Source organism: Nannospalax galili, unplaced genomic scaffold, assembly GCF_000622305.1.
Source record: "Nannospalax galili isolate Female #2095 unplaced genomic scaffold, S.galili_v1.0 scaffold83, whole genome shotgun sequence".
Lineage (NCBI taxonomy): Eukaryota > Metazoa > Chordata > Mammalia > Rodentia > Spalacidae > Nannospalax > Nannospalax galili.
Window position 1 is genome coordinate 956,288 of NW_008352659.1, and position 10,132 is coordinate 966,419.

At 44.6% G+C, this 10,132-nt stretch overlaps 1 protein-coding gene across 2 annotated transcripts in view; it reads right to left on the minus strand.

Moving 5' to 3' along the window:
• The window catches only part of Sh2d4b (SH2 domain containing 4B), an 88,376-nt gene that overhangs the window by 77,424 nt on the left and 820 nt on the right, over window positions 1–10,132 (minus strand). The window lies entirely within an intron of this gene.

A 10,132-nucleotide genomic window follows, 5' to 3' on the forward strand; every position in this document is an offset into this window, starting at 1 on the left:
ATAATAAATAAAATTAAATAAAGCACTCCCTAAATTACAACACAGTGCTGAGTTTCTGAGTTTGGGAAACTCAATACTGTTGTTAACTCATCTCAAAATGGCTCATTGATTCAATGCAACCTTAAATTCCCAGCAAGTATTTTAGAAAATTTGACTATAAAAAAGCTGATTCCTCTTAGGAGGCAGAGGCAGGCAGATGTCTGTGAGTTCAAGGCCAGCCTGGTCTACATAGTGAGTTCCAGGACAGCAGCTGGGGTACAGGGAGACCCTGTCTCAAAAAAAAAAAAAAAGCTGATTCTAAAATTTAAATGGCATAAAAAAGGCCTAGAATAGACTAAATAAATCTTGAGAAAAAACAAAGACGAATGACCTACCCAGTTTTGTTTTGAGATTTAGGACAAGGCAAGAGTTCAAAGATTTCCTAGAAAGCTACAAGCAATCTGAAGCTTATGTAAACGTAGATAGACACATTGGTGAAACGGCATAGCAAGTCTAGAAATAGAGCCACATGTGCTTATTTGGCCAATTGTTTCCAATAGCAGTGCCAAGATAATGAAACTGAGAAATGATTTGTTTTCAACAAATAATACTGAAATAATAATACTCATATGCAAAAAAAAAAAAAAAAAAAAAAACTGACTTCTACCCCACAGCACCTCTCTGCCCACATTCAAGCTGTTAAGGAATGAGAAAATTAATACAATATGTGTGTTCAGATTCTGTTCTGAATAGAAAGTACTTTCTACTTGAAAATGCTGGGAAACCCAAGCTGACACCACAACTGATTTTCCTCACTTTCCCTCATAACCCAGCTGCAGGGTCAGTGTCTCTGGGAATGGTGCTGAAAGATTTCTTTTCTTTTTGGTTCTCCTTACACTTAAATGGCACCAAGTCTGCTGACCCTTAAGCCTGCTTTGTCTTCTGACATTAGAGTGTTCACTACTGAGTTACAGTAAAGAATCCATCATGGAGGTGCGGGGAAGGTTGGCAGAGGTGGCCAGGCACAAAGCTGAGAGCCCACATCTTCAAGCAGATACAGGAAGCAGAGAGTCCACCCCAGTGACGTGCTTCCTCCAGCATGGCCACACCTCCTAAGGTTCCATGACCTACCCCAAACAGCATCACCAACTGGGGACCAAATGTTCATGGGGGATACCCATGGGGGATACCCTCATTCAAACCACCACATCAGTACATATGAATTCCAGTCTAGCTCTGCATTTTACAACCAGCACTCAGAAAGAAAGAAGCCCTACTTTCTCCATGCATGGCTCTCTCTTCTCACAGATGTAGACCAGAGCAGGACCAGACTCTGGAGGATGGAATCTAAACTAAAGCATATAAAGAACAGAAGTCATTTAACACTGCATGGATTCAGCCTTGGATAGTATGGGAGAGGCTCTATTTGCAAATGAACAGCATCAGGAGTTGGTCCGGAAGACCAAGTGTGCAGAGAGAAGCATGGCCAAGTCCAGGAAAAAACAGCTCTGCCTATAGGCGGCGCTCTGGTTCCGGATCGATCATACTTGCTGTGTTTAGATTCTCATACATTACTTGAAAGAAACTTCTCTAACATGCCCTCACCAATATGCCTGGCCACACGAAGCCTGATTTTATGAGTCTGGCGAGCAAACCTTTAGCATGTCTCTGAGTAGATGCACACTGCACATACTAAGTACTTACTACATCTAGGGGGAATTAACTGCATATGGTGATGGTAAATTTTTAATTTATTTATTTTTATTTATTATTTATTATTATTTATTATTTGTATCTGGGTGTATATGTGTTTGGCCTGAATACCATAGCATACATGTGGAGGTCAGCTTTCAGGAGTCAGTTCTCTCCTTCCATCAAGAGGATCTTACTCAAGTTGTCAGTAACTTACAGCAGATCAGCTTTCATCCGAACCATTACATCATCTTCCCTACAAAGCCAAGGCATATGTTCTATTAGCTCTATTTTACACAGATACTTGAGAATCTTGCCAAGGCCAGATTACTATATAGAAACAGCCACCATTAGTGAGCATGCAGAGTCAAAATCAAACCAGGCACTGACCATCATTTGAACTCCTCCGGCGTGAAGGACAGAAAGTCCCAAGATGGTATGAACATAATTTCAATAGCACCAGGTCATTTTATATTAGATTCCTTACAGACCTTACAGTGTCAGCATGGTCCACGCTAAGCAGTCAACCCAATACTCTCTTACTTTATGATGATATAATGTCCTCCCTCTCCACCCAGACTCCAACCCAAGACCACATCTCTGGTGGAAGGAGAGTATCTCGGAATTTGCTACAGTTATTATGGAGAAATTCACAGCACTCCAATCCCAACTCCCTGGCTGGAATCCCTTCAGTACAGCATAGTCAATGTGCCAGTGAGGAGCTCAGGACCCTAATCTTTGAGCTGGTCCTTACTAGCCCAGTTTTCCCCACTAGGATAATGTCTGAAGCATAAACAGCTTACCAGTCAAAGGAGAGGGATTGTATATATTTAGGGTCTAGATACCCTAAATATTTAGCATCTCACAGAATCTGAATGTGAGACCTCAACCTTGGTGACCATAAAATAAGCAAAGCCATGAAATGGATGAAAATAAAGGGTCCCTGAGGTTTAAGGTAATGTAGAAATGATGAGGGGGCAATTGATATAAATTAACCCAAAGAATTTAGAGCTCGAAGTCTAATGTAAAAGTCTCTTTCCAGATGGGAAAGCCCTAAGAAGTCTTGCTAATTCTTAGGTGAGAAAAACCTAGAGAGCAGTAAAAGCTAGCTACTCTGGGAGACAGTGGAGCAACTGCAGACATCTCCAAGCTGTTGCATCAGCCCTGCAGCTGTGAGCTAGAGCAGACCTGGGGTCAGATTACAGAGAGATAACCAGCTGCTGACCTCCAGGCTGGAGAGGGATGTAGGAAGTGACAGGCACAAGAGTCTCTTAGAGAAGCAAAGGGAAATTAAACCTGGGCAGCTCAGCCCAGTATCTCCCACTGGGGCTCCGTACCAGTCAGGAGAGCTGTCAGCCTCCATGCCCAGTTGAACAAAACTTGATCCTTTGTGTATCTGGGGTTCTTCAGGGAGTCAGGGAGAGAGGGCAGGAGAGTATGAAGAACAGGAGGAGAGAAAACTACATGGAAACTCAAGTTCCCTGTTAGTTCACTGTTTCCTATCAGACCAGCCGTGGATCCTAGACACAGGTCTTTACTCTAAGATCCCTTGTCAACAGACTTCCCAAACCTCATACAGTGAAACACTAATCTCAGTGTGAGGCTATTAGGAGGTAGATCTTTTTGGAGTGATTAGAACCTTCCTATGTAGGATTAGTGCCTCTAACAGTTAGTATTAATTTTCAGCTTTACAGAATATAGGCTCACTTGAGAGGCAAGCCTCTGAGTATGTGAGGGATTGTCTCGACTACATTAATTGATGTGGGAAAACCTAGCCTAAAAATGAACAGCACCCATCCCTGGGGTTGGGTTCTGGACATAGGAAAAAGAAAACGTGAGCTGAGTACATGCATGCATGTGTGCATTGACTGTCCTCTACATCTTCACTGTGAATGCAATGTGATCAGCTGCTGTCTTGATTTCCCCACAATGATGGTCTGTGCCTTAAACTGTCAGCTGAAAGAAAGCCTTTCTCCCTTAAGTTGCTTTTGTCTGGGTATTTTGTCTTGGTAGAAAGAAGGTAAGGATTAGCTTGCTGTTTTTCCTGCATGAGAGGCTATTGAGAGAACTTAGCCATCTACAGCCTGGAAGAAGCCCCTCCTGGGAACATGCTGGCACCATGAACTTAAAACTCCCAGCCTTCAAAATGGTGAGAAGTTTTGTTGTTGTTTTTTTTTAATTTCCTTTGTGGTTGTTATTTTGGGGGGTTTTGTGGGGGTTTTTTTGGTTTGTTCATTTTAGAAAGTCTCTTGCTATGCTGCCCAGGGTGCCCTCAGATTCATGATCCTCCTGCCTCATTCCCCTGGTGCTGGGGCAATATGTACCACCATCATGCCTGGCTAGCAAACATTTGTTAAATAAAGTAACCAGTCTATAGAAATTTTTAAGCGATTTGACCTTGGACAGTCCCTATACCATCATCATTGCTGTGGTTTGTATCTAGAATGCCCCCCCCAATGGATTCTGTGTTAAAGGCTTAGTCCCTACTTTGATGCTATTGGGAGGTGCTGGGAACTTTTAAGAGTTGTGTTTTAGTTACTTTTCTGTTGCTGTGGTAAAACACCATGACCAAGGCAGCTTATAGAGAAAGATGTACTGGGCTTATGGTTCCAGAAGGAGAAGAGTTCATCATGTCAGGCAGGCACTGCAGGAGGTGCCAAAGCAGAAAGCTGGGCACTCACTTTTAACAGGCACAGGAAGCAGAGAGAGAAACTGGAAGTGGGACAGGCCTCTGAACTCTCAAATCCCACCCCCCAGTGATCTGTTTCCTCCAGCAAGGCAGCACCTCCTAGACGTTCCCAAAACAGCACCACCTACAGACCAAGTATTCAAAAACTTGAGCCTATGGGGGAGGACCCCTCATTCAAACCACCACAGGAAGCACCTCCTAGAGTCTTCTAGTCATTGGTGGAATGCCCTTGTAGAGATATTAGGATCCTAGCCCTTCCTCCTTTTTTGTTTTCCAACAGCCATGAGGTGAGCAGCTTTGCACTACCATAAGCAACAGGTTCAGCCATCCACAGACTAAGACCTCCATGTCAAAGACATGACTAAGACAACCATCAGTCAAAAAGAAAGAACCTTTTTTTGAGACAAGGTCTCACTACGTAGCTCTGGATGGTTTGGAACTTACTATGTAGACCAGGCTATGCTCAAACTCACAGAGATCCATCTGCCTCTACCTCTGCCTCCCAAGTACTAGGATTAAAGGCATGTGCCACCATGTCCAGTAAACCTTTTTTTAAGGTTGATTAGCTCAGGTATTTGTTACAGTAATGGGAAGCTGCAATACACTGTGCAGCCCAACTCCCACTTAGAAGCACTTGGGAAGGCACAAACACTATGTCTCTCTTTGTGTCGCACCAGTCAGTCCTGACTAAAAGTATCTCTCTCCCTGAGTCCTTATTAGCAGTCCTACTGCAAAGCTTCAACACTTGCTGATCTTAGTGTTTTAATTTGTATTCTGGTGGTTTACTAGCATAATAGTGACTTTTCACATTGCTGCAACAAAAACAACTTAAGGAAGGAAGGGCTTGCTTTGGCTCAGGGTTTGAGGGTGCAGTCCAACAAGGTTGGGAAGGCAAGTTGTGAGGCAGCTGGTCACAGTGCAGAGGTGAATGCTGGTGCTCCACAAGCCTACTTGTTTATTTAATACAGGACCTCAGCCAGGGCGTGGTGCTGCCCACATTGAGGGTGGGTCTTCCCACCTTGATAAAACCTCAGTGTATCAGCCTCCTAGGTGATTCTAAATCCTGTGTATGCATATGTGATTAGTTTTTAAATCTTGAAAATTTACGTAATATACAGAAAATCAATTTGAAATTTGATCTAACATCATTGATTATATCCACAAAATTATGGAGAATGTAAAAATGTGTGTTTCTCATGTTTAGTAGATATTTTATTCTTAAGCAAAACAAAGGAAATAAGTCTGAGCATGTTTCTTGAACTCCTCATCTTCCTGCCTTAGCCTTCCACATGCAGGATTACAGGTATGTACCACCATGTCGAGTTTAGAAACAGTTTTAAAATAGTAATGCTGGGGCTGGAGAGATGGCTCAGTGGTTAAGAACACTGGCTGTTCTTGCAGAGGACCCAGGTTTGAATCCCAGCACCCACATGGCAGCTAACAGCTGTCCAAAACTCCAGTTCCAGGGGATCTGACTGCCTCTTTGCATGATACAGGTGTACTTACCTACATGCAGGCAATACACGCATACACATAAAATAAAAATAAAAAGCAATAAATAAAATATTTTTAAAAATATAGTAATGCTATAGCCAGACTTAGTGTTGAATGTCTTTAATCCCAGTGCTTGGGAGGCAGAAGCTGGTGGATCTGTGTGAGATTACAGCCAGCCTGGTCTACATAGGGCTAACTGGGACTACAGGGAGACGATGTCTTAAAAAAAAAAAAAAAAAGGTACATGCTAAAATATTAAAAAGAAAAAAGGCAATATTGGTCAGGCTAAAATTTAAGTTAAAATCCTAAACCAAGAAATGTGTTACAAATACAAGTGAAAATAATGACAGTTATTATTTGTGTATTTTAGTCTCATTTTGGCTTTTATAATCAAACGCCAAAGCACAAGTATACGGTGGGTTCTTTATACTTTCACTAAAGATTTACAAGGTCTAGGGTGGGACTCACCGTGCAGCACACAGCTTTGCATTAAAAACATCATTCAAGGCATTCTTCTTCAGTCAAGCCCCCATATACACCATGCACACAAGGGTCTTAGTTGCCCGTGCCTACACAAGTCTCAACCCCACTTCTAGGTCATTTTAAATGCAGGGATGGTAATTTTAACAATGCTAGAGACATCCATGGTGTTTTTAGGCCAATGGAGAAGAGGGACAATAAACAATCAAAAACATACATTAAAAAGAGGAGGAAGTCAGAGGAAGGAAGAAGGGGAGGAGGAAAAGAGTGGAGAGAGGAGGAGGGCTGAAGAGAGGGAAAGCTCCCTGGATCCCAGGCAAAAGACATCCAGATACCTGAACTGGGACTTGAGGGAACCAATTTAACACCAGCAGAAACTGTCCCTAGTGGCAGACCTGACAGGTCCAGGCAGAGAACTTTGCTGTGTCACAACAACAGTGTGAACATGTAAACTCAGTTCTGTATTTCTGCTGCAGAGATAGACTAGAGAACAGGACCCCAAAGGCTAATTAGGAAGCAGTTTATTGTACAGGTACAGTGTCCCTGAAGTACAGTGTTCCTGAGAGACAGCTCTCTAAAGTAGGACCCTCAACAAGAAAAATTCATTTATTTAACCTTTTTTGATTTCATGTCTCATAGATAACAGTATACATTTTGGTTGGCGCTTTTTAAAAACAGTGTAAAAGGACAGAAAATGACTGCAAATGCTAGAGGAGGGGAGAGGCCTGGAGGACCTGAACAGGAGCTGTGCAGAAATGCATGTACACAGAGAGCCTTCATGTGTCATACTATTACATTTCCAGTCTACATTTAGAGACTGGGAGTGAACAAGTCCAGACCGCCCCCGAAAGATTCTGTAGTTCATGATTCTGAACTTGAGATGTGAGTTCTTATATTGCCAGGGGGCCCTAAGAGGAAGGGAGTCTCCACCGGTCCTAGGAATGTTGGAGTAACTTGACGGAAATCGCGCGGGACCATAGTTTTAACACACTTCCCCAGAGTCTCAGTATAACACAACTTCCCATTGGACAACAAATGGTCAGAAGCATAAAACAGTCAACATGCAGTAGATGAGCAAACTTCCAACTGAGGGGTTCCTATCTTCTGTCAGGGGTTAGCTCCAAAGTAGAAAGTGAACAAAGAGCTGGGCATGGTGGTGCACACCTTTAGTGCCGGCAATCGGAAGGCAGAGGCAGGTGGATCTCTGCAAGTTCAAGGCCAATCTGGTCTACATCATAGACAGTTCCAGGCCAGCTGGGGCTACAGGGAGACGCTGTCTCAAAAAGACCCCCTCCCCCAAAAAGGAAGGGGAGCAATGTGTGCCCAGCCTTGACCCCCACATCTTTGTCCCCTTTCACAGGAGAGCTCTGAGCTATTGCTCGGTTTTATTTCTGTGGGTCCCAAACGTGTGCCCTAGAGTCCATAAAAGCCCTGAGGCTCTGTGAACTAGAATGATCCATGTCCTCTGGGTTTGCTCGCAGCCTCATCAGGCACAATTTGAGAGCTGCCAGGGCACATCTTGACCTGCCCTGCTTGTAAGTGCTGTCAGTGTTACCTGAGGTCATAGATGAGCTCAGGCCTATCATAAGCTGGGAAATGCACCCAGAAAAGGGAGAGGGGCCTTAGAGCACAGGCAGGATGGGACAACAGGCAGAAGGAGCCACAGTACCATTTAAGGCTGGCCAAGACCAAACAAAGTCTTACTCAGGGACCCAAAGAGGCCAGCACAGGCCTCAACAGGGACACTGTAGATATGCCCTTCAGGACAAATTAGCAAAAGGGGGGATGGGAAGGTGGGTGCTTATGCAGGGAGGGAAAAGAAGAGACACTGGATAAGGCCTGTCCCCTCATGCTCCTACCCACAGCTGCCCTGTACAACACTTGGCTCCTGGTACCCCAGTCAACTGTTACTCCAATTCCAATTCCCAAAGACTAAAATTCCATGCAGTCCACCAATGTTAGACCTCAGGAAAGGTAGAAAAGTGAATGAATGTGTGAATGGATAGACACGTGAATGAGTGTACACAACGTTCATTTATTGAAAGTTCCAAGAGCAGAAGGAAATGAATGGAAAAACTTCAGTCACGAGACTGTGAGTCAGAGTCATGAAATGTGCGTCCTGACTACATTGCTCAACAAATGGGTGACCTTGGCTATACTGCACCCCTTTTGTGAAACTCAGCTGAAATGAAATGGGGTCACGGGGCTCTTTCTCTCCACTCCCCCCGCTCACACCCAGAGACATGGAAGCTTTGGGACACAGTGGGCACATGGTACGCTTAAATCTCAGACATGAGGGGTCTTTATGACCCTCGGTCATGATCCCAGGACAGGAAGCAGGCTTTGTGCACTCACTACCCTCTAGCAAAAAGCTCTTGTGCTCCTGGGGCAGAACCAGCCCTTCTCCTGAGACCCCCTGCTGCCTGAGCCAGACCCAGGAGGTTCCTAGGGGCAGGACTGAAGCTCACAGCTGAAATCTGCATGGGATCTTGGCCTGGGGTGCGCACATTCCCCAGCAAGTTCCTCCTCTTTTCCATTCTTTTTAAATCACAAATTTAATTATCCAGAAAAGAATCTTCTGCACCAGAAACTCAAATGAGTTTAATGTATAATTTATATATGAAAATGTAGATGTCAACATGTGACGAATCTCCGCATAAATATTTTTGCAGTTAAACTTTTAGGCATCTGTCTTCTTCCCAAAGGAGCTAGCAGACATGTGAGGCCGTAGGGCTCAGGCTGAGTAGGGCTGGAATGGTTTGGCTTGTAGTCTTCCCCAGCTAGTGATACAGCTGCCAAAGCAGCCCAGCCCAGAGGGCCCCAGGCTTGGCACAAGCCACCTGCAGCCAGGTCACAACTCTGCAACAACCTCCCTGGGAGTCCTGCTCAATGTTTTATTTGAAACAGAGATTCAATACTGCATCCCAGCTCTGTGCTAGGCCCCAAGGGAAGAGGGCAGAATGAAAGAAAGCCCCATGCCCCAGCTGTTTGGAACCCACTGGGAGAACCAGACAAGTGAATGATGAATAACAATGACAGTATGGCCAACGCTCTAGGAGGGGAGGGTCCTACATGCCAGGCAGCAACAGAGAAGCAAGTACTCCCTGTACATTCTCCAAGACTCCAGGGGCAGTAGGTGCTGATGGAGTCTCTCATGCAGACCAAGACAGGGGGTCATTCTCAATAGTAAGAACAACATATATAACACAGACAGGGAGAGCAGGCATGTCCAGGTGGTCCCAGCATGCTTGGCACATGTTGGGGGCAAACCAACAGTGAGGCTGGATTAGAAGGAAGGGACCAGATCATCAGTAGGCCTGTATGGCAAGCCCTGGAACAGGACTTTGCCTGGGTTGAACAATTCAAACAGATCAAAGCTACATTCATTTGGTGAAAATGGAGGTCAAGTGAGGGTTATGGGAGCAAAAGAGGAGGTAAGTGAATTTGTGTTGCAAAGTATAAAGTAAGTGCAAAACCCACAAACATCTACCCTGATCATCAGGACCTTGAGTCATGTGCAAGCTAGGACAGCCTGACTGTTGCTGGCCAGGGGTCCTGAGCAGCCACCTTCATTTACAGGTATACCAGTCTATGGGCTTGACTGGCACATGACATTGCATAAAAACCACTTGAGAAGCAGGTTGGGCCCTTGCTTCTGTAGCATGCATTGACGTTTGGAGCTGATGACTCATTGCTCATTGTGCAAGGAAATTCCCTAGCATCCTTTTCTCAGATGCTCAGAGCATCCTCTCACAGAGAGAGAGAGAGAGAGAGAGAGAGAGAGAGAGAGAGAGAGAG